The 24,121-nt window shown below is 44.9% G+C and overlaps 1 pseudogene; it reads left to right on the top strand.

The window, feature by feature from the left end:
* The window catches only part of LOC142660151 (nuclear RNA export factor 1-like), a 62,432-nt pseudogene that overhangs the window by 36,993 nt on the left and 1,318 nt on the right, over window positions 1-24,121 (top strand).

The raw sequence follows: 24,121 nt of genomic DNA on the forward strand, positions 1-24,121 counted from the left end.
TTTTTAACGTGTTCATTTTTTTCCTATAATGAAAGACTTATTATAGGAAAAAATGCAGTGTTTGTTTATATAACTTATAACTTTTATTTTTACACTTTTATTATCTTTTTTTTACTTTTTTCACTTGTCCCACTAGGGGACACTTAGACTTGCAGCTTTGATCGCTGCTAGAGTACATTATACTACACACGTAGTGTAATGTACTCTAACTGTCATTGTTACGTAACTGTCACTCTGACAGGAAGCCGAGGAGGACCGGCCGGAGGCTGTTCCTCCGAGGCTTCCGTACATGGCAACCCGGAGGTCACTGTCTGACCTCCGATTGCCGTGACAAGCATCGGTAGCCTCCACGATCACTTCGTGGGGGCTGCCGATGTGCTTCAAACCACTTAAATGCGGCGACGGCAATCCGTCGCCGCACTTAAGGGGTTAATTGCCGAAAGCAGCGGCGATGGTCCGCTGTCCGGCGAGACTGATATGTCAGCTGTCTAGGACAGCTGTCAGCGCGGGTCTATCACTCTGTGTTTACACAGAGTGACAGTTTTAAATACTGACGAAAATGAACGTCCTGGGGCAGGAACTAGCAGCCGACCGGGACGTTCATTTTCGTCCTTGGTCGTGAAAGGGTTAAAGTTGTGGGACATTCAAGTGACCAGGCACTGGCTTTTACCCGAGTTTTTGTGGCAGTACCAAGCAGCAATGGGGGAATGCTCTTGACAAATGACCAACAGACCATCAGAGAGGCTACTAAAGAAGAAATCGAGAGATTAACCATCCTATCAGTCACCAAGTCCAGCAGCCAAACACCCAGTCTGACATTTCTCCAGCAAGAGATGGTGCTAAAATTTACTATATTCTCAGGAATGACATCATTATGGCCTGAGAGGTGCCTTCAGGAGAATGACTGGCATTATGAAGAGGCAAAAAAGAGATATTTGAAGGTGAAGGCTGAAGGGAAAATTCCATCAATCGCCTTCAATGAGTGAAATTATACTTTACTGTACATATTACTATAAATATATACACGTTTTATGAAATACAAAAAAAAAAAAAAGAAAGGAGTCTAATTACCCTCAAAAAGCTGATAGGTGGCAGATAAGTGGAAAACAAAAGTTTAAAGACCTCATATTCAATAACTGTAGCAGAACAGCCAGTTCCACAATGACAAGACCACACAACGCCTTTAGTTTGTTCATCTTGTTAAAACCCATGTTGACATGACTTAATGAGAACCTGTCACTACATTAAAAAATATTAAACTGACAATATCAGCTGTACTGCTTGTAAATACCTATCTACACGTGCCACTGTAAAAGTAGTTATTTTTAGGATTACGTATAAAAAGAAGATATGCAACGACTCACGCTATATCTAAATAGCTTACCCAGTGTCATCTGTGCAGTGCTGGAGAGATAAGGAGTCACGGCGTCCTGGCTGTAATCATGCCTATTCTCCCTTGACTGATGTCTGGGCGTGTGGTCATTGTAAGCTCTGGCGAGTAGGACGTCAATCAAGGCAGACTGGGCATAATAATAGCCAGGATACTGTCTTTTTGTTGGGTGAAACTTTTTCCTAAAGATTATTTTAACTTTTTGAGATACGGCTGCTTTGTATCCTGCATACAGAGCACCCAGTGGCGTAACTACCTCTGTAGCAGCTGTATTGGTTGCTACAGGGCCCGTGGCATGAGTGGGCCTGTGCTGCCCGCTGATACGGCCCTCCCAGGCATGGTGGTGCCGCTAGCTGCTTTAGTGGCGGCGACACCACTGCGGGGCCAGCGCCACCCGGCCACTAACATTAAGGATGGGGCCCCGGTGCTAGCGATAGCAACATTCACTTGTATCTGCGTCCTCCAGACGTAGATACAAATGAATATTATAGGCTGCTGCTGCCTCTCTGAGAGGGCAGCAGTGCCACTGAAACCAGCCGCCGCCACCCCCTCTTGCACTAATTGTACCTGCGTCTATAATATGCAGATACAATTACATGCATTAGCGCTGAATAGATGGGCACGTTCCGTGCCCGCCCATTCAGCATCTTACAATGACGCTAATTGGCCATGCAAAAGGACTTGCCCCGCCAATCAGCGCCTTTCAACGACGCTAGCGCCGCAATGACGTCATTGTGTCACTTCCATTGTTGAAAGGCGCCGATTGATTGGCAGGGCAGAATGACTTGCCCAATCATCGCCTTTCAACTATGCTAGCGGCGCGATTACATCATCGTTCCGCTTGCATCGTTCAGCCGCAGCAGACCATCGAAAGGCGCGGGAACGGGATTATTTGAGTATGTAAAGTTTTGTTTTTTTTCTAATAAAACTGAGTGCCATTATCTACAGGGGGGCTCTATCTATAGGGGGTTTATACGTGGGTATGTGGAGCACTATATCCGTGGGGAGCTATATGTAGGGCACTATCTATAGGGGTGGGCTATATGTGGGACACTATCTATACAGGTGTAGGCTATATGTGGAGCACTTTAGTGGGAGCTATTTGTAGGGCACTATCTATGGGGGTGGGCAATATATGGGACACTAAATACAGGGTGGGTTACCTGCACGGCACCATCTACAGGGGGACTATATGTAGGGCACTGTCCAAAGTAGTGGACTATATGTGAGGCACTATCTACAGAGGTAGGCTATATGTGCAGCACTATCTATAGGGGAGCTATATGTAGGGCAATACAGTGGCTAAGTGGTTTGCACTATTGCCTTGCAGCTCTAGAGTCCATATGTGGGCTCTATCTATAGGGGGCTGTATGTGGGGCACTATCTACAGGGGCTTTTATGTAGGGCACTATCTACAGAGGCTCTATGGGGGTCACCATCTACAGGGGGCTACAGGGGCACTATCTACAGGGGGCACGGTGTGTGTGTGTGGGGGACACACAGTATGGTAGTATTATAATCATGGACACAGTGTATAGTACTATTATAATCAGAGGTGCAGTGTATGGCGCTATTATAATTAGAGGTGCAGTGTATGGCGCTATTATAATTAGAGGTGCAGTGTATGGCGCTATTATAATTAGGGTTGTTGAGAATTTTATCTTCATTTATAGGTGGAGATATGTTTTAAAAAAGTTAGAAACTGAAGACATCTGAGCGGAAAACTGCAGAAATGGGTTGTGGCCGGGAGAAGTCATCATAGAGGTCTGGACCGGATGGAAAAGATAAGAGAACAAGAACTAGAATCTGAGACGTCAACGGTGAGTCTCCTAATGTAAATGTTTATTCTGCCTCTAATCAGTAATGTAGTCACTGTATGATCTGCAGCCAGACGATGGATGGTTTGATTATGATATGATTGTTTTTATGGGAAACGGCATCTCCCAGCATATCCTTACCATTGTTCGGCCCATGCTGGGAGATGTAGTTTTACGCATTACAAACTTACATGGCAGGGGTTGCACAAATTAAGCTGTATTTGTTCTGGTGCTGTATATATGTTCTGAGCTTGGTTCTTGTGCTGTATATATGTACTCCGCTTAGTTCTGGAGCTGTCTATATGAACTGTGCTTGTTTCTGGTGCTGTATATATGTACTGAGCTTTGTTCTGATGCTGTATATATGTACTGAGCTTGGTTCTGGAGCTGTATATATGTACTGAGCTTTGTTCTGGTGCTGTATATATGTACTGAGGTTGGTTCTGGGGCTGTATATATGTACGGAGGTTGGTTCTGGGGCTGTATATTTGTACTGAGGTTGGTTCTGGGGCTGTATTTATGTATTAAGCTTTGGTCTGGGGCTGTATTTATGCTTGGTTCTGTAGCTGTATATATGTACTGAGCTTGGTACTGGTGTTGTATTTATGTACTGAGCTTTGCTCTGGTGTTGTTTATATGTATTGAGCTTGGTTCTGGTTCTGTTTTTATGTACTGAGCTTGGTTCTGGTGTTTTATATGTGTATTGGGCTCTGTTCTGGTGCTGTAAATATATGTATTGAGCTTTGTTCTGGTATTGTATATATGTATTGAGCTTGGTTCTGAAGCCATATATGTCAGAGCTTGGTTCTTGAGCTGTATATATATGTACTAAGCTTGGTGCTGTATACAGTGAAGGAAATAAGTATTTGATCCCTTGCTGATTTTGTACGTTTGCCCACTGTGAAAGACATGAACAGTCTAGAGTTTTTAGGCTAGGTTAAATTTACCAGTGAGAGATAGATTATATAAAAAAAACAAACAGAAAATCACATTGTCAAAATTATATATATTTATTTGCATTGTGCACAGAGAAATAAATATTTGATCCCTTTGGCAAACAAGACTTAATACTTGGTGGCAAAACCCTTGTTGGCAAGCACAGCAGTCAGATGTTTTTTGTAGTTGATGATGAGGTTTGCACACATGTTAGATGGAATTTTGGCCCACTCCTCTTTGCAGATCATCTGTAAATCATTACGATTTTGAGGCTGTCGCTTGGCAACTCGGATCTTCAGCTCCCGCCATAAGTTTTTGATGGGATTAAGGTCTGGAGACTGTCTAGGCCACTTGATGACCTTAATGTGCTTATTTTTGAGCCACTCCTTTGTTGCCTTGGCTGTATGTTTCAGGTCATTGTCGTGCTGGAAGACCCAGCCAGGAGCCATTTTTAATGTCCTGGTGGAGGGAAGGAGGTTGTCACTCAGGATTTGATGGTACATGGCTCCATCCATTCTCCCATTGATGCGGTGAAGTAGTCCTGTGCCCTTAGCAGAGAAACACCCCCAAAACATAATGTTTCCACCTCCATGCTTGACAGTGGGGATGGTGTTCTTTGGGTCATAGGCAGCATTTCTCTTCCTCCAAACACGGCAAGTTGAGTTAATTCCAAAGAGCTCAATTTTAGTCTCATCTGACCACAGCACCTTCTCCCAATCACTCTCAGAATCATCCAGATGTTCATTTGCAAACTTCAGACGGGCCTGTACATGTGCCTTCTTGAGCAGAGGGACCTTGCGGGCACTGCAGGATTTTAATCCATTACGGCGTAATGTGTTACCAATGGTTTTCTTGGTGACTGTGGTCCCAGCTGCCTTGAGATCATTAACAAGTTCCCCCCGTGTAGTTTTCGGCTGAGCTGACCTTCCTCAGGATCAAGGATACCCCACGAGGTGAGATTTTTCATGGAGCCCCAGATCGATGTCGATTGACAGTCATTTTGTATGTCTTCCATTTTCTTACTATTTCACCAACAGTTGTCTCCTTCTCACCCAGCGTCTTACTTATGGTTTTGTAGCCCATTCCAGCCTTGTGCAGGTCTATGATCTTGTCCCGGACATCCTTAGAAAGCTCTTTGGTCTTGCCCATGTTGTAGAGGTTAGAGTCAGACTGATTAATTGAGTCTGTGGACAGGAGTCTTTTATACAGGTGACCATTTAAGACAGCTGTCTTTAATGCAGGCACCAAGTTGATTTGGAGCGTGTAACTGGTCTGGAGGAGGCTGAACTCTTAATGGTTGGTAGGGGATCAAATACTTATTTCTCTGTGCACAATGCAAATAAATATATATAATTTTGACTATGTGATTTTCTTTTTTTTTAAATATATAATCTATCTCTCACTGGTAAAATTAACCTAGCCTAAAAATTCTAGACTGTTCATGACTTTGACAGTGGGCAAACTTACAAAATCAGCAAGGGATCAAATACTTATTTCCTTCACTGTATATGTATGAGCTTGTAATTATATAGGACATATTTATTATAACAAAATTGCAGGGCAGATGGAATTGTTTTCAATTCATTGTATATTTAATGGGAACCTGTCTGGTAGTTTTAACCCCTTGAACCACCACCATGCAGTAATACATGACCTGACAATATTTCCAAATGTATGTTTTTTTCGGATGCAGCAAAACCTATAAAACTTAACTTTTAAAATGGCGCACACTATATGCTAATTACTCATTAAAGGCTTATGGTGGCGGTGCCGCTATCCTGAAGCTTAGCTTACTAATGCAGAAAGGGGGCCCACAGTAACAAAGCGTTGCAGCATAGATGAGGTAATCATGTCACACTGATGTGATTACGTCATCTGTGCGCTGCATCGCTTTGTTATTGTGGGTGCGAGTGGTGTCAAGTACCAGTAAGAAGACAGTGACGGGACAGTTCAGCTGCTCATCGTGGGAACGTGTTAGGAGAGTTTTTTTTTAATTATTAGCGCAAAGGGACCAAACTGCGGGCACAAAGTGGGGGCAAAAACTTGTGACCTAAAACTTTTACATGGGGCAGAAACTGGGGGCCTAACTTCTATATGGGGGCAGGGCGGAAACAGGGGCCTGCCTTTTATATGGGGGCAGAAACTGGGGGCCTAACTTTTATAAATAAACGTCCGTCACACGGCCGAATATCCCTGTCGTGTGAATAGGGCCTTAAGGTGGTGCCACACACTGAGATGGACACACAAGGTTTAGGTAGTTTAGTAGATGGTGAAAACACAAGGAACTCAGTTTTAGAAGGATTCAGTTTCAGATAGAGAGAGGGGAAGCAAGAAGAAGAGGAGAAGAAGTTGAACCAGCAAATGATACACTGAACAAGCGGTCAGAGAGATAAGAAGAAAACCAAGAGAGAGCAGTGTCCTTAAAGAGGCTCTGTCACCAAATTTTGCAACCCCTATCTCCTATTGCAGCAGATCGGCGCTGCAATGGAGATAAGAGTAACGTTTTTTTTTTTTTTTTTAAACGAGCATTTTTGGCCAAGTTATGACCATTTTTATATTTATGTAAATGAGGCTTTCTAAAGTACAACTGGGCATGTTTACAGTAAAAGTACAACTGGGCGTGTATTGTGTTCGTTACATCGGGGCGTTTTTACTTCTTTTACTAGCTGGGCGTTGTGTATAGAAGTATCATCCACTTCTCTAAACAACGCCCAGCTTCTGGCAGTGCAGACACAGCGTGTTCGAGAGATCACGCTGTGACGTCACTCACTTCCTGCCCCAGGTCCTGCATCGTGTCGGACGAGCGAGGACACATCGGCACCAGAGGCTACAGTTGATTCTGCAGCAGCATCAGCAGGTAAGTAGCTACATCGACTTACCTGAAAACGCTGATGCTGCTGCAGAATCAACTGTAGCCTCTGATGCCGATGTGTCCTCGCTCTGGTGACAGAGCCTCTTTAACCTCTTAACGCAACTGTACGTCATGGTTTGCTCTGCCTTAAGGCACCATAAGGTACTGTTACGTCATGGTTTAGTTCTGTCGCCATGTCAAAAGACATGTTGACAGAACAGTGATATCAGCTGTCACAGACAGCCGATAGTCACTATGATGCAGCAGGGTCCAATCGCGGCGCAGCGCCGGCTGCGATCGCTGTGATTGGTCAGTTAATAATTACTGACCGATCACAGCATTGCAACATGGTTACCCGGCAAAAAAAAAAAAACAGGGAGCCAATTTTCTATGATCGGCTGTTGGCAACAGGAGGTCTAACAATAACCTCCTGTCTGCCAAGTACAAGCTTGCAGTAATGGCAGGGAATGGTGCTAGATCCGATCCCTGCCATTAACCCCTAGGCGCACCACGACGCAACTGTACGTCCTGGTGGCCAGTATCTTAGCGCACGAGGATGTACAGTTACTGCGTGGTTCCCGGTTACAAAGTTGGCGATAGTGTGCATCGGTAACCGGGAGGCCAGCTGTCCCCGACAGCTGACACTCCACTGTTGCCAATCAGCGGCTCATTTCCGCTGATTTCGGCAATTAACCCCTTAAATGCGGCGTTCAATTGCAATCGCCGAATTTTAGTGGTTTCTAGCAAATCGTGAGGTTTGCAAATGGCTAGCATGGCGACCGGAGGCCAAGTAATGGCCTCCGGGTCTGCAAGCCTATCAGGACCAGCCTCTAGCTGGTCCTTGTAGACTAAGGCTGGGTTCACCCGACCTATTTTCAGACGTAAACGAGGCGTATTATGCCTCGTTTTACGTCTGAAAATAGGGCTACAATACGTCGGCAAACATCTGCCCATTCATTTGAATGGGTTTGCCGACGTACTGTGCCGACGACCTGTCATTTACGCGTCGTCGTTTGACAGCTGTCAAACGACGATGCGTAAATTGACTGCCTCGGCAAAGAAGTGCAGGACACTTCTTTGCAACGTAATTTGAGCCGTTCTTCATTGAAGTCAAGATTACAGGCGTCAAAGACGCCTCGCATAATATGAGGAGCTGCATTTACGTCTGAAACGCCTCTCATTGTGTGCACATACCCTTAGGGCATGACCACACGTGGCGGATTTCCTCCGCAACTGTCCGCATCAATGCCGCACAGAATCTGCGTAGCAGATTCTGCTGCGGATCTGCACAAAATGTGCAGAAAATTGATGCGGACTAGCTGCTGCGGACTGCGGGAAAAGTGCTTCCCTTCTCCCTATCAGTGCAGGATAGAGAGAAGGGACAGCACTTTCCCTAGTGAAAGTAAAAGAATTTCATACTTACCGGCCGTTGTCTTGGTGACGCGTCCCTCTTTCGGCATCCAGCCCGACCTCCCTGGATGACGCGCCAGTCCATGTGACCGCTGCAGCCTGTGCTTGGCCTGTGATTGGCTGCAGCCGTCACTTACACTGAAACGTCATCCTGGGAGGCCGGACTGGAGACAGACGCAGGGAGTTCTCGGTAAGTATGAACTTATATGTTTTTTTACAGATACATGTATATTGAGATCGGTAGTCACTGTCCCGGGTGCAGAAACAGTTACTGCCGATCGCTTAACTCTTTCAGCACCCTGGACAGTGACTATTTACAGACGTCTCCTAGCAACGCTCCCGTCATTACGGGAGCCCCATTGACTTCCTCAGTCTGGCTGTAGACCTAGAAATACATAGGTCCAGCCAGAATGAAGAAATGTCATGGTAGTAAAACCAATACGCTCCGCAGCACACATAAGATCTGCGGACTTCATTGCGGAATTTTGACTCTCCATTGAAGTCAATGGAGAAATTCCGCCATGAGTCCGCCACTGCTCCGCAACAGACAGAGCATGCTGCGGACACCAAATTCCGCTCCGCAGCCTATGCTCCGCAGCGGAATTTTACGCCTCGTCTAAACGAACACTGCTAAATTAAAGTGTAAGTCAATGGACAAACGGCACCGCTGCGGATTAACGCTGCGGAGTGTCCGCAGCGGAATTTAAGTGAAATTCCGCCACGTGTGAACCCGCCCTTACTGTCAGAGTGACTGTTACGTCACACTCACATTTGCAATATTACACTACCTTGGTAGTGTAATGTATTCTAGCAGCAATCAGAACTGCAGGTCAAAAAAGAAAAGTATAAAAAATAATTTAAAAAAAAGTTAATAAAAATGTTTTACAAAAATGTAAAAATAAGATTATTTTTTTCCTAGAATATGTATATTATTATAAGGAAAAAATGAAAAAGTTAACAAATAGTACACATATTTGGGATCTCCATGTTCGTAACAACCTAAACTATAATGTTATATTTCCCGCAAGGTGAACACTGGAAAAAAAACAAAAAAAAAACAATGCCAGAATCACTTTTTTTTGTTCGCCACCCCTCTCAAAATATAGCATAAAAAGGTGATCAAAAAGTCTCATGTACCCAAAAATAGTATCAATAAAAAACTACCTCGCGTCCTTACACCACTTTTTTGACTGAAAAATAAAAAAAAGTTATGCCTCTCAGAATATGGCGACACAAAAAATTTATTATTTGGCATCCCAGGGCAGTGAGATACAATTTGATAATTAAAGGTTGACGAGATTTCATCTTTAGGAGAGGATTTGACAATAGAGGAGTTGGATGGTGTAATAAAGGAACTTAAAGGGATATTCTCAACTCAATGATTTACTCTATTTTATTTCTACCTCAAATGTTATGCATTTCAGCAATTATAAGCTATTTTTGAAAATGCTGCAATTTCCCGAAATCATTTTACCTAGTTTGGATTATAGTGGTGGCTGTGCATTCGCAGTGCTTTCTCCCCTTCCCCTCTAGTCCCGGCTGGGTTTCTCATGTACTGTATAGCTTTCACATATGCAGTAGCTCTCTGCACAGATACACTATATGGCCAAAAGTATTGGGACAGCTATAGAAGCTTTTATGATATCCCATTCTAAATCCATAGGCTTTAATATGTAGTTGGTCCCCCTTTTACAGTTAAACAGCTGCCACTCTTCTGAGCAGGCTTTCTACAAAGTTTTGGAAATTTTTCCGGAAGAGCATTTGTAAGGTCAGACACTGATGTTGGACAAGAGGGCCTGTCTTACAATCTCAGTTGTAGTTCATCTAAAAGGTGCTCAATGGAGTTTAGCTCAGGGCTCTGTGTGGGTCAGTCAAGTTCTTTCACAACAAATTTATCCAACCAGGTCTTTATGGACCTTGCTTTGTGCACAGCCACAAAAAAAAAAAAACAGGGAGCCAATTTTCTATGATCGGCTGTTGGCAACAGGAGGTCTAACAATAACCTCCTGTCTGCCAAGTACAAGCTTGCAGTAATGGCAGGGAATGGTGCTAGATCCGATCCCTGCCATTAACCCCTAGGCGCACCACGACGCAACTGTACGTCCTGGTGGCCAGTATCTTAGCGCACGAGGATGTACAGTTACTGCGTGGTTCCCGGTCACAAAGTTGGCGATAGTGTGCATCGGTAACCGGGAGGCCAGCTGTCCCCGACAGCTGACACTCCACTGTTGCCAATCAGCGGCTCATTTCCGCTGATTTCGGCAATTAACCCCTTAAATGCGGCGTTCAGTGTAAGTCAATGGACAAACGGCACCGCTGCGGATTAACGCTGCGGAGTGTCCGCAGCGGAATTTAAGTGAAATTCCGCCACGTGTGAACCCGCCCTTACTGTCAGAGTGACTGTTACGTCACACTCACATTTGCAATATTACACTACCTTGGTAGTGTAATGTATTCTAGCAGCAATCAGAACTGCAGGTCAAAAAAGAAAAGTATAAAAAATAATTTAAAAAAAAGTTAATAAAAATGTTTTACAAAAATGTAAAAATAAGATTATTTTTTTCCTAGAATATGTATATTATTATAAGGAAAAAATGAAAAAGTTAACAAATAGTACACATATTTGGGATCTCCATGTTCGTAACAACCCAAACTATAATGTTATATTTCCCGCAAGGTGAACACTGGAAAAAAAAAAAAAAAAAACAATGCCAGAATCACTTTTTTTTGTTCGCCACCCCTCTCAAAATATAGCATAAAAAGGTGATCAAAAAGTCTCATGTACCCAAAAATAGTATCAATAAAAAACTACCTCGCGTCCTTACACCACTTTTTTGACTGAAAAATAAAAAAAAGTTATGCCTCTCAGAATATGGCGACACAAAAAATTTATTATTTGGCATCCCAGGGCAGTGAGATACAATTTGATAATTAAAGGTTGACGAGATTTCATCCAACAGGCATGTTGGAAGAGAAAAGGGCCTTCCCAATGTGTTGGAAGCATACAATTGTCCAAAACGTCCCTGAAGCATTAAGATTTCCCTTCACTGGCACTATGGGGGCCTAGGCCAAACCCTGAAAAGCAACCCTATAGGATTAACCCTCCTCTACCAAACTTTACAGTTGGCACAATGCAGTAAGGCAATGTTCTCCTGTCATTCACCAAACCCAGAGTCATCCATTCAGACTGCCAGAAAGAGTAGGGTGATTCGTTACTCCACAGAACACGTTTCCACTGTTTCAGAGTCCAGTGGCGGCGTGATTTACACCACTCCATCGATCCTTGGCATTGTGCTTGGTAATTTAAGGCTTGCATGTGGCTGCTCAGCCATGGAAACCAATGTCATTAAGCTCCCAGCGCACAGTTTTGGTGCTGATAATAATGCCAGAGGAGGTTTGATCTGTGGGCCTCATTACTCGGGGACCCCGCTTTGTAACTTTACACATGAACTTAGTTGCAATCATTATTAGCTGGATCCTGCATGTCAAAGACCTTAGGACCAGCTTTCATCTGAGCCGTCAGTCCAGTTGACATGACGTAATCGGCTTTGACTGCAAGATACAGCTTCTAGGTATACAGGTTACATAGAAGATGTATCTCAAAAAGTATAGAAAAAAAATAACCAATTTAAAAATTTGCTTAAAATAACCTAAAACATTGTTTTATTTAAAAAAATAAATTGTTCAAATTGTAGATAGCCCTTAATAAAAACAAATGTCTTACAGAAAGCCAAGTTGGGAAAACCACTATAAGGTGGGGAAAAGCTCAGGCCCAGATGGATTTACGCCTAATTAATTTTTACATTTTCTGTCAAGCTTTGGTACATCTTCAGTGTTTTTTTTTTTTTTTAAAAGATTATACAATAAAAAATAAAATTAAAAAGATGCAGATTTTATGCCCACAGTTTCATCAGGAGACAACTTTCATGTCTTGTGAACGTTCCACACGTCTTTTAGTCTAGTACGTAATCATAGAATTTATTCTTATTTATTTGATGGTGCCATTAACTTCCAGGACACAGTACATATGTAATACAGAGGGATTTAAATCAGGGGCGTAGCCAAAGGCTCATGGGCCCCGATGCAAAAATTCTTACTGGGCCCCCCCCCCCCTGCAAACTTCTCATGGCCGACGGTCCGCAGCTTTCAGCTGCATCGGTGGGTCTCCTGAGTGACCCAACAATGCAGCACTAGCAGCCGGGGGCGTCACTAAGGCTGGGCTCACACACCCTATTTACGGACGTAATTCGGGCGTTTTAGCATTGAATTACGTCCGAAAATGCGGCTCAAAAGCGTTGGCAAACATCTGCCCATTCATTTGAATGTGTCTTACGATGTTCTGTGCTGACGGTCATTTTTTTTTACGCGCCGTTGTCAAAAGGCGGCGCGTAAAAAAGACGCCCCCGTCAAAGAAGTGCCAGTCACTTCTTCAGACGTAAATGGAGCCGTTTTCCATGGACTCCAGCGAAAGACGCCTGCACATGCCATTACGGCTGAAATTACGGTGCTGTTTTCTCCTGAAAACAGCACCGTAATTTCAGCCGTAACAGACGCTGCCGTGTGAACATACCCTCAGGGCTTAAAATGTCAGGGGAAATAGCCCCAATACATATGTGTCCGCACAAAAAAAAGTGTGTATATGAGACAGCATATCTATAGCACTACGACCCTATAAACTATGGATTAGATTAGATACAGTGGCTCAGCAGACAGTATCACACATGATAGGATTAGATACAGTGGCTCAGAAGGCAGTATCACACATGATAGGATTAGATACAGTGGCCCAGCAGACAGTATCACACGATAGGATTAGATACAGTGGCTCAGCAGACAGTACCACACATGATAGGATTAGATACAGTGGCTCAGCAGACAGTATCACACATGATAGGATTAGATATAGGGCCCAGCAGACAGTATCACACATGATTGGATTAGATACACAGCTCAGCAGACAGAATCACACATGATTGGATTAGATACAGGGCTCAGCTCGCTGACATTGCGTCTCCAGCGCTGGACCCAGGATAGGTAAGAATAATAATTTTGCTTCTTTATGTGTTACTGATTACTTGTGTGTTTGTTTTTTTTTACAGGTTCGGTTGTTGGACTTCGGATTCGAGGACTTCAATGACAGCGTTTTTTTTATTCTCAATAAAATGGTTAATGAGGGTTGTGTTTTTTTATTTCAATAAAATATTTTTTCTATGTGCTTGTATCTTTTTAAACTTTATTATCACCGCCTTAGTAATGGCCGCTGGCTGATTGACAACCTCCATTACTAAGGCGGGGCTTAATGTTAGCCGGTGCAAAGGCCAACACTAACCCCCATTATTACCCCGGTACCCACCAAAACCAGGGGTACTGGGAAGAGCCGGGTACGAACCAGTACCCGACCATTTGTAGTGACGGGCAGGCACCGGGGTGGCCGCAGGCTGGTAGTATTAGGCTGGGGAAGGCCAAAAACAGTGGCCCTTCCCACCCTTGTAATGCTGCCTGCTGCTGCTGCTGTGTTGTATCTGGCTGGTTATGAAAATTGGGGGGGACCCACATCGTTCTTTCCAATTATTTTTAATTTTTATTTTTTTTAAATGACGTGGGGTCCCCCCCATTTTTCATATCCAGCCAGATACAATAAAGCAGCAGCAGCCTAGCATCACCAGGGTAGGAAGGGCCACTGTTTTTGGCCTTTCCCCTCCTGATAATACCAGCCTGCGGCCACCCCAGTGCCCGACCATCACTACAGATGGTCAGGTACTGGATCGTACAGGGCTCTTCCCAGCACCCCTGGTGGCGGTGGGTACCGGGGTAATAAAGGGGGTTAGTGTTAGCCTTTGCATCGGCTAACACTAAGCCCCGCCTTAGCAATTGATGCTGTCAATCAGCCGGTGGCCATTACTAAGGCGGTAATAATATAGTTTAAAAAAAAAACACAAAGACATAGAAAAAATATTTTATTGAAATAAAAAAAAAAAAACCCACAACCCTCATTAACCATTTTATTGATAATTAAAAAAAAGCCGTTATCGAAGTAGTCCTGGAATTCGACGTAGTCCAACGACCGAACCTGTAAGAAAACGCACAAGAAAAACGATTCGTAACACGTGTGGTAGGCTTATATAGAGGGCCCATCAGACAGGATCACACATGGGCCATGTATCTAAGCCTACCATGTGATTGGCTTAGATACAGGGCCCAGCAGACCGGATCATGCATGGGCCATGTATCCAAGCCTACCATGTGATTGGCTTAGATACAGGGCCCAGGAGACAGGATCTCACAATCTGTGATCCTGTCTCATGGGCCCCCTAAGCCTGCTACATCGTAGGCTTAGGGGTTGTACAGTCCCTAAACATTGATGGCCTATCCTCAGGATAGGCCATCAATAGCTGATGTGTCTCTCGGGACCCGCAAATCAGCTGTTTTGAAGGGGCCGCAGAACTCGTACGAGAGCTGCTTCCCCTTCATTTCACTACTCGCTCACACTGTGAATCGCCGACACCGATTCACAGTGTGACCGGAATTAAGTGACCGGAATGAAGGGGAGCAGCTCTCGTACGAGTGCTGCGGCCCCTTCAAAACAGCTGATTGGCGGGTCCCGGGAGTCGGACCCCGCCAGTCAGGGCTAAAACCTTACCTTCCTCTTCGGCCGCGGCGGGAGTTCTGTCGTCTCGATGCTGTGCGCGGCGCATAGCGCTGTGACGTCATGCGCTGCGCACAGCGCTTGACGTCAGGACCTCCGCTGCGATCCGGAACCAGGAAGGTAAGTAAAGTATGTTACCATAGTAACAGGGGCCCGCGGCCCGAGTTACTATAGTAACTTTTTATTGATGTGGTGCGGGGGGCCGTGGGCCCCCTGGCTTCAGGGCCCGGTCGCAATTGCGACCGCTGCGACCCCTATAGCTACGCCAGTGATTTAAATACATAACATGCATGTACGATGAAACCAACAAGCACAATAAACATTAGGTTACTAAGTGACAGACTGCTACAGAAGATTAGAGGGCCCTACCCATGAGGGCTTGCAATCTGCAAAGATAGAGACAGTACGTGTGGGTAGAAACTGTATGTACAGTTCTGTAGTGGAACAGGGGTTATTGGGGGGTATAAGCTTTTCTGAAGAGGTCGGTTTTTAGGTTGATTTTTGAAATTTTGGATAGTGGGGGAGAGTCTGACGTGTTTAAGTAGCAAGTTCAAGAGTATGGGGGATGTACAGGAGAAATCTTGGAGACGTTAATGTGAGGAGCAGACAAAAAGAGAACAGAGAAGAAGGTCTTGCGAGGACTGATGATTACATGAGATAAGGTATCAGATGTATGACAGCTTTGTATGTATGTCAGCATTTTGAAATGTATTTCCTAGGCAAAGGGTAGCCTGTAAATGGACTAGAAGAGAGGAGAAGCAGTAGAGGAAGGAGAGGAGAGGTAGATTAACCATGCAATTGAGCTTAGAATGGATTGGAGGGGTGCTTGAGTGTTAGGTGGAAGTTGGTTTGCAGTAATTCAGGCAGGATATGATGTGGGCATGTACAAGCATTTTTGCTGACTCAAGTTTGAGTAAAGAGCGGATTTGAGAAATGTTTTAGAGCTGAAGGCGGCAGGAGGTAGTAAGGGCTTGAATGTAAGTTCTGAGGGACAGGGACAGGTCTGAAGAACAGGCTGAAATCGAACGTTATTCCAAGGCAGCAAATTTCACTAATAACCTTATCATACTGTAGTCATTCAATACTGCTCAGTAATCAGTGTTTAGCCCATAAACCACACAGCCATTATTGGTTTTATAAATCAGGTTGCCTTGGTATCAAGTTTGCGGAAATCCTAAACATGACCTGTAACTAAAATGTAGAAAATTTAAGATCTTCGTACATAGACTATTACACGGAAATAGTCAAGTTCATGTACATTGCAGTCTCTTGCTTAAAAATGATATCATTATAATAAGAGTCAATTTAGAAAGATATTACATTGCTGTAAAGAACACCAACTTTGACAGTAGAGAAATGATATAGAACAGGCTTACAATGTATAACATTATGCTCTTTAGTGATAGCATTATATGCTTGTGAGTAATCAGCCATAATGTTTGCTGTTTGCAATTACCCTTATTAGCAGAAGCAATCTGTGCCGAGGACAACATTACTTTAACTACCTGAGATGAGGGTACGCTGGGATATGCTTATAAAAATGTAATCTATTCTGACATTAACCATTGTCTATTAGGAGTTTAGAGAAACTAATCCTGGCATCTTTTATTCTGTGCAGGCAGTAAGATAGCTAGGAAACTACTACAGTGGTAATAGGGGGTAAATTAATAGACATGGTCAGCTCATCCTCATTTATCAAAACGGTCTTACAGTAACTGACCCTGTTGCACATAGCAACCATTCACAGAGCAACTTTAATTTTTGAAAGCTGAGCACAGAATGTTTGCTATGGTCAACAAGAACAGTTTTTCTTTAGTCAGTTTTGATAAATGAGACCTATGAATATTGAAGAAGATTTATCAATGTATCCAGAACAGTTTTTTTAGGCTCTGGCCAAACGCTATATTTACACAGCTCCAAGCACCACTTTTGTATGCATTCTTTCCAGCTTTTGAGAAGGGACATCAGGGAGATTAAGAAGAGCATCGCAAACTGAAGCATTTGAATCACAAATACTGCATATGAATGCTCCCATGAACATATACAGACCCGTGTCCAGACCTCCTAGACAAAAATACTGACCCCCCAAATAGACAACAGACCCCTAAATACAGACCCTAGACCACATAATACCTTGCCCTGCCATTCAGTGCATTTTAATGATGCAAGAGGCGCGATGACCTCGTGCCTCTTGTGTCATTAAGCCGCAGGAAACCTGCTCAGCAAGTCTGCATTGCAAGAGGACGGTGTGGGAATGGGATCAGGTAAGTATGTAAAGTTTTTTTTTCTGTTAAAATTGGGAGTGGCTGTATGTGGGCCACTCTATACAGGGGGGGGGGGCTACATGTGATGCACTATCTACAGGGGGCTGTATGTAGGGCACTATCTACAGGGGCTACTATTTACAGGTGAATCTATGGGGCCACTATCCGCAGGGGGTCTATATGTGGGGCACTATCTACAATGGGGGCTATATGTATGGCTCTGTCTGCGGGGGCTACTATCTACAGGAAAGAACAATCTACAGGGGGCTATATGTGCGGCACTATTTACAGGGGGCTGTATGTAGGGAAATCTATGGGGCCACTATCTACAGGGGCTGTATGTGGAGCACTATCTACAGGGGGCTGTATGCGGGGGGGACGACTATCTACAGGTGATCTATGAGGGCCACTATCTACAGGGGGCTTTAGGGAGGCCACTATCTACGAGGGTACTGTTCACAGTGGGGGAGGATCTATGGGGGCACTATCTACAGGAGGCTCTATTGTGGCAATATGTATGTGGGGCACTGCTTACAGGGGGCTCTATGTGGGGCACTGTCTACAAGGGGCTCTATGTGGGGGGCACTGTCTACAAGGGACACTGATTTTATGTGTGTGTGTGTGTGTGTGTGTGTGTGTGTGAGTGGCGGTGTATAGTGCTATTATAATCAGGGACACAGTGTATGGCGCTATTATAATAAGAGCTGCCGTGTATGGTGCTATTATATTTAGGGACGTAGTGTGTGCCACCATGAAAATTTTATCTTCGTTTATAGTTGCAGAATTTTTTTAAAAGTGAGAAGTTGAAGACATCTGAGCGTCAAATTGCAGAGATGGGCTGTGGCCGGGAGAAGTCATCATAGAGGTCTGGACCAGATTGAGAAGAAAAGACAAAAACAACAACTAGAATCTGAGAAGACGTCAACTGTGAGTCACTTAATGTAATGCCTCTAATCTGTACTGTAGTCACTTTATGATCTGCAGCGAAATGATGGGTGGTATGATTTTTTTTTTTTTGTAAAACAGCAACTCCCAACATATCCTTACAATTGTTCGGGCCATGTTGGGAGCTGCAGTGTTGCGCCGCACAAACCTATACGGCAGGGGTTGCACTAAATTGAGCTGTATTATATTTGTGCTGTATTTATTACTGAGCTTTGTTCTGGTGCTGTATTTATGTACTGAGCTTAGTTCTAGTGTTGTAATTATGTACTGAGCTTAGTACTGGTGCTGTATATATGTACTGAGCGTTGTTCTGTTGCTGTATATATGTACTGAGCTTTGTTCTGGTGTTGTATTTATGTACTGATCTTGGTTCTGGTGTTGTATTTATGTACTGATCTTGGTTCTGGTGTTGTATTTATGTACTGAGATTTGTTCTGGTCCTGTATATACAGTTAAGTCCAGAATTGTTTGGACAGTGATACAAGTTTTGGCAGTTTAGCTGTTTATAGAACTGTATATTCAATATGTTTTGGTAATCAATATGGGCTTAAAGTGTAGACTCAGCTTTAATTTGAGGGTATTCACATCCTAATTTTAGGAAGGGTTTAGGAATTACAGCTCTTTAATATGTAGCTGCATTTTTTTCAAGGGACCAAAGTAATTGGACAATTATCTCAAAAGCTATTTAATGGGCTGCATGGGCTATTCCCTCATTAACCCATCAATTAAGCAGGTAAAAGGTCTGGAGTGGATTCCAGGTGTGGCATTTGCATTTGGAAGCTGCTGCTATGAACCCACAACATGAGGTGAAAGGAGCCCTCAATGCAAGTGAAACAGACCATCGTTAGGCTGAAAGAAATTAAGAAATCCTTCAGAGATAGCACAAATGCTAGGAGTGGCCAAATTAACAGATTTGCTACATTCTTGAAGAAAAAGAGCGCACTGGTGATCTCGTGAACTCCAAAAGGCCTGGACGTCCACGAAAGGCAACAGTGGTGGATGATCGTGGAATGCTTTCCATGGTGAAGAAAAACCCCTTCACATCAACCAGAGTGAAGAACACTCTCCTGGAAGTAGGTGTATCAGTATCTAAGTCTACCATAAAGAGAAGACTTCATGGAGAGAAAACACAGAGGGTTCACCACATGGTGCGAACCATTAATCAGCCTCAAAAATAGAAAGGCCAGATTATACTTTGTCAAACAACATCTAAAGAAGCCAGCCCAGTTTTGGAACAGCATTCTTTGGACAGATGGAACTAAGATCAACCTATACCAGAATGATGGTAGTAAGAAAGTATGGAGAATGTTTGGAACGTCTCATGATCCAAAGCAAACCACATCCTCTGTAAAACATGGTGGAGGTAGTATGATGGCATGGGCATGCATGGCTGCCAAAGGCACTGGGTTACTAGTGTTTATTGATGTGACTGAAGACAGAAGTAGCCGGATGAATTCTGAAGTGTTCAGGGATATACTTTCTGCTCAGATTCAACCAAATTCAGCAAGGTTGATTGGACGTCGCTTCACATTACAGATGTACTATGACCCAAAACATACTGCGAAAGCAACCCAGGAGTTTAAGGCAAAGAAGTGGAATATTCTGCAATGTCCAAGTCAATCTCCAGATCTCAACCCGGTCGAGCATATATTTCACTTGCCCCTTAAGGACGCAGCCTTGTTTTGGCCTTAAGGCTCAGAGCCCATTTTGTGGTAACAACGTCGTAATGCTTAAACCTATCCAAGCGATTCTGAGAAAGTTTTCTCGTGACACATTGGGCTTTATGTTAGTGGTAAAATTTGTTCGATATATTCAGTGTATATTTGTGAAAAATAGCAAAATTTTGCGAAAATGTTGAATAAAAATAGCATTTTTCTGAATTTAAATGCATCTGCTTGTAAAACAGATGGTTATACCCCCCAAAATAGTTACTAGTTCACATTTCCCATAAGTCTACTTTAGATTGGCATCGTTTTTTGAACATTTTTTTATTTTTCTTGGACGTTAAAAGACTTAGAACATAAAACAGCAATTTCTCATATTTTTAAGAAAATTTCAAAAGCCTTTTTTTGAAGGTACCTGTTCAGTTCTGAAGTGGCTTTGAGGGGCCTATGTATTAGAAACCTGCATAAAACACCCCATGTTATAAACTAGACCCCTCAAAGTATTCAAAACAGCATTTAGATTTTTTTTTTAACCCTTTAGGAATTTCACAGGAATTAAAGCAAAGTGGAGGTGAAATTTGCAAATTTCATTTTTCTTGCTGAACTTCAATTTTATTCCATTTTTTCTGTAACACAGAAGGTTTTACCAGAGAAACACTACTAAATATGTATTGTCCAGATTCTGCAGTTTTTAGAAATGTCCCCCATGTGGCTCTAGTGTGCTTGTGGACTAAAACACAAGCCCCAGAAGCACCTAGTGCATTTTGGGGCCTCTTTTTTATTAGAATATATTTTAGGCATCATGCCAGGTTTGAAGAGGTGTTGAGGTGCCAAAGCAGTAGAAATCCCACATAAGTGACCATTTTGGAAACTACACCCCTCAAGGAATTAATTTATGGTTGTTGTTACCATTTTGACTGCACAGTTTTTTCACAGCACGTATTTGAATTGGGCTGTGAATTTAAAAAAATGTCATTTTTTCCAATAAGATGTAATTTTTGGTCAAAATTTCTTATTTTCACAGGGAGCAAAATACCCCATTTTTTTGCCCAATTTGTCCTAAGTGCGGCAATCCCTCATTTATGGTGATAAACTGCCGTTTGGGCCCATGTGAGGGCTCAGAAGTAAAGGACCAACATTTGGCCTACTGGAGCTTTTCTGGTACTAAGTCATGTATGCCAAAGCCCCTGAGGTACCAGTACAGTTGAAACCCCTGAGAAGTGACCCCATTTTAAAAACTACACCACTTAAGACATTCATATAGAGGTGTAGTGAGCATTTTTACCCCACAGGTACTGTGTAAAAGATAATGCGCAACAGATGGTGCAGAGTGAGATTTGCAATTTTTTCTATATATATGCCATGTCTGTGTCCAATATATTGTGCCCAGCATGTGCCACTGGAGATATACACCCCATAAACTGTAATGTGGGTTCTCCCGGGTACGGCAATACCCTACATGTGGCTGTTATTAGCTGCCTGGGCACACGGCAGGGATCAGAAGGGAAGGACCACCATTTGGCCTACTGGAGCTTTTCTGGTGCCAAGTCATGTACGCAGAAGCCCTGAGGTACCAGTACAGTTGAAACCCCCTGAGAAGTGACCCCATTTTAAAAATTACACCCCTTAAGGCATTCATCTAGAGGTGTAGTGAGCATTTTGACCACACAAGTATTGTGTAAAAGGTAATGCGCAGCAGATGGTGCAGTGTGAGATTTACAATTTTCTATATATCTATGCAATTTCAGTGTCCAATATATAGAAGAGGCTGGACGCAGCACGAAGGGCTTCAGAGGGAAGCCTCCATGATGGACATAGGAGGGAAAGGGTTAATGAGTTAAGAGAAGGAGGGAGTATAGGGAGGAGTTGGGGAAGGGAGGAGTTAGGGGACGTTATCAGTTCTTCCCGCTGTTTTCGGCATTGAGCCTGAAGCAGCGGGAGGAAGAGCACGTAGAAATCACGAGCTCCCTCTGCTACTGTGCTTACCTGTGCCATGTCGTCTGAGGTCTGCATGTTGGAACAGTTGCGGGCGGCAGCTGCGTTTCACGGTCCCGGGTGGTTGGAGGAGACCGTGGTTAGCGCTGTCCAGGATGCCGGAGGCTGGCTAGACTCCACGCCAGGCCCGGCGCTCAGGGTCAGTGAATATGAGGGACAGGCTCCCCTCCCCCGGCCCCCTCTCTAGTGCTGGTACTGTGGCGGCGGGGGGGGGGAGTTGGCACCCAGTGCTCCTGCTCGGATGAAGCAGAGAGCGTCGTCGGGAGCGGCGGTGGCTCAGGCCGGGTCTCCCCAGCGGTCTCGCCCACCAGAACGCCTCAGTCCCGAGGTGGTCCCGCGGGCACGGCGTCGCAGGGCGAGCCCTTCTAAGGACGCTGCAGGCCAGGCAGCTGGGAAGGCCGCCTCCTCCCAGGCCCTGCGTCCTGGCAGGAATCCCCAGCTGCAACGAGGTCCGGCGGTCCACAGGGAGTCGCAGGCCGGGCTCCCTGTCACCCCACCTCCATCTAACGCTATATCCAAAGAGCAGCCCACGGCCGCCCCGCATGGTGATGTTCCGGCCAGGTGGCAGGCTTCCTCGAGACCTTCAGGGAGGACGCCTAGATCACCAGCATCATCATCATCATCATCAGCGGCGATGAGGCAACAGGTCCGGTTGGAAGTCTGGGTCCCTGCGGTCGGGCGGCAGGTTGCCGGCCCATCTGTCAGCATGTCGGTGTCCCCGTGTCGGAGATGTCGGTGGGATGGCCAGTCGTCGGCAAGAGGAGACCTGGAGGATGGCGAGTTGGACGATTTTCAGCGCGGTCAGGATTTTCCGGCTGGCGGGAACACAGCGCCTGGGCAGCCTGGTGAGTGCGTAACTCCTTCTTTGCCGTATCCAGCGATTTTTGTGTCGGGGTGGGGCAGCGAGCGCGGTATCGGCTGTCGGTAGTGGCGTTGCCGGGCGCGACGGCGATGGCTTATCGGATTTAGTGGGTTGCTTGCGGGATTTAGTCGGGCGCTTAGATAGGGCTGCGGCGCCTGTTGTTCTGGCGGTTTCCCCGGCGGTAGTCTGGGAAGGTCCTCGTGAGGTTGGTGTGTTAGTCGCGTCCCGTGGTTCTGGAAGCGTTGGCGGCGTCTAGGGAGGCGGTCGCGGTGTCAGTTCAAACTGAGGCGCAAAAAGATGGGGATAGAATCCGGCTTGATGATCATGCTCGTGGCGAGGTTTATGTATGCTTCGAGGGTCCTTTAGGGGCACATCTAAAACAGGAGGTTCGCGATCAGATTTGGAAGGATGAGTACGTGGAGATCTTTTCTCTTCTGCCGCTTGCAAAATTCAATTTTGATAAGGGCAAGCGGGATGAGAGTAAGAAGGAGGAAGAGGAGCGTCGGCGGTATAGGCTTATCCCGCAGACGTTCGTCAATTGGTCGCAAGCTTTTGCCATCTTGGCCAGCGTGATCGGAGAGAAGGCGCCTGAAAATTGCTCGGCGTTATTTTGATGCCATCGGAGAGGCTCATAGGGTATACGGAGGTCAGGCGTGGTTGCTGTACGATGAGCAATTTCTCCAGCGAAAGGCGGTTCAGTCGGCGATTCGGTGGGACCAGAAGGATATTGCGCTTTGGTTGAGGGTGACGGCTCCGGTTAAGCAGTCCTTTCCCGGGAGCGTTGGCCACGGAGGTCAGTCCAGCCAGGCCGGGCAAGGTTCAGGGTCAAAACTTGGGTTCTGCTGGCAATTTAATGACGGCCAGTGTAAGTTCGGGGCCACATGTAAATTCAAGCACGTGTGTTCAGAATGTAACGGATCATCGCACGGGCTGCCAAGTGTATGCGGAAGAAGCGGTCAGGGAACCAGTCCTCCTCAACTGGTCAAGGGGTTGTCGCCGGTGAGGGTGGAAAGGATGGCCCCGTATCTAAATGAATACCCAAATAGGCTTGCGGCCAAGTTAATTTATGAGGGGTTCTGTTTTGGTTTCGTTATTCCTCCACCTCCTTATGAGGTTCCGGTTACTCGGCGCAATCTTAAGTCGTCTTACTTGCATTCGGAGATCGTGTCGAAAAAACTTTTGAAGGAAGTTTCGTTGGGTCGCATGGCGGGGCCTTTTGTTGATCTGCCAATAAAAAATTTAGTGGTGTCCCCATTGGGAATTGTGCCGAAGTGGGAGCCCCAAAAATTTCATTTGATTCAGCATTTATCTTTTCCCAGGGGCTTGTCGGTGAATGATGGG

The sequence above is a fragment of the Rhinoderma darwinii genome, chromosome 9 (assembly GCF_050947455.1).
Source record: "Rhinoderma darwinii isolate aRhiDar2 chromosome 9, aRhiDar2.hap1, whole genome shotgun sequence".
Classification (NCBI taxonomy): Eukaryota; Metazoa; Chordata; class Amphibia; order Anura; family Rhinodermatidae; genus Rhinoderma; species Rhinoderma darwinii.